Raw genomic sequence first — 1,635 nt, 5'->3', positions numbered from 1 at the left:
ATTTAATTTAACTTTTAATTTAATTAAACTAAAAAATTTTAATTGTTTCAAATTTTTTAAATATTAATTATAAATAACTATATAATATAATATAATATAATATAATATAATATAATATAATATAATATAATATATTAAATAAATATAATATAGTAATCCAAAGTAATTTAATTTGATATGATTCAAAATTATTACCAAAATCTTATGTACTTTTATATCATAAATTATTATGACATAATTAACCAATATTATTATTTATCATGAAATTATTATTTACTATTCTGAAAAAAAGCATAATACAACTTATTAAAAACTTACACATAAAAAAATTAAATTTTAGAAATCAAAATTAAATTCTTTGAGCAATTATTGAATCAAAATAAATTATTTGTAAAATAATAATATTTCAATGTCTCTTTATGTCTACAGATATTATTTTGAATTATTATTAAAATATTTGAAAAATATAAGAAAACATTATTAACATTTTTTTTAAAATTTAATTTTTTTCTTTAATTATTCTTTAAAATATAAAAATTAGTTAAGAAATAAATAAAAATTCATAATTATTTATTATTATTTAATTATTGTATTATCTTTGAATTTTTTATTTTATTATAAGTACAAGAAGATCATATACGTAAATATTATGATATAAAATCGGTTATGATATAAAATATGAAAATAAACATAAAAAATAAAAATAAAAATAAATTATAATTTATTATTATATTATAAATAATCTTTTTATATATTTGAATGATATTTACTTATACATTAGATTTGAAATTAAGAATAAGTTATATATATATAATTTTCAATAACATTTCATTAAATCTTCTAATTTGAATCTTAAATATCATTTTTTTTTACATTTTTTTTTCTATAAGATCTATTATATGATTCAAATAAATATTATCCAACAAAATTCTTAATAAATTTACAATCATTAACGATTTTCATTTTTTCATATTGTAAACAATATAATGTTTATATGATCTTTTTGTGTATAACAGATTTAGAGATAAAACAATATTAATATGGAAAATTATATATATAAGAACAAGTTTCATAATAAAAATAAACTTTCCGCACAATCATATCCAATAAATTGATATATCTGTCTTATTGTTCATTGCGTCGTATCTACTTTCGCTACGCGCACAGTTTAGACGACTTTCTTTTCGCGCCTGCGCATTCTTTGTCCTCACAGAAACAAGAAAGAGAAAAGCCTTTCTGAAGCAAGCAAAGAGAGTAGAAAAAAAGCAACTTATCGATTCGGAAGAGAAGAAAGAGGCATCGATGTCGGAAATGGTACAGCATTGCCAGAGGGAAGGACGTCGAATCTAGGCCATAATCATTTCTCTCATTATATTTGCGTAAATATGTAGGTATGTCAATAATTTTCATTTTTTTTTTTTTTACATTCTCAAATACAAATACTTTTCTTTTATTTATTTTAAATATTATTGATTCAAATTTATTGATTATTCGTATACTTTAGATATTATAGTTTATATATTATGAAAAATTTAAAATATAAAAATATACCAAATGTATAAAATATATATAAAGATATAGAAAATAGTATTTTATAATTTGCATATATGACACATGATTTTAATTTATTATATA

General features: G+C 17.4%; 1 protein-coding gene across 5 annotated transcripts in view; it reads left to right on the top strand.

Annotated features, from left to right (window-relative positions):
• Positions 1–1,635, top strand: part of LOC102677213 (pancreatic triacylglycerol lipase-like) — a 93,917-nt gene that overhangs the window by 37,556 nt on the left and 54,726 nt on the right. The window contains exon 2 of one of the 5 annotated variants that reach the window (XM_006617994.2): positions 1,214–1,391. The exons of the other annotated variants lie outside the window; for them this stretch is intronic. The gene's annotated coding sequence lies outside the window, so the exon portion shown is untranslated. The remainder of the gene's footprint in view (positions 1–1,213; positions 1,392–1,635) is intronic. 5 annotated transcript variants of the gene reach the window in all.

The sequence above is a fragment of the Apis dorsata genome, unplaced genomic scaffold (genome assembly GCF_000469605.1).
Source record: "Apis dorsata unplaced genomic scaffold, Apis dorsata 1.3 scaffold_333, whole genome shotgun sequence".
NCBI lineage: Eukaryota > Metazoa > Arthropoda > Insecta > Hymenoptera > Apidae > Apis > Apis dorsata.
The sequence above is the reverse complement of the archived record's forward strand: the minus strand, read 5'-3'. Positions and strand labels throughout refer to the sequence as shown.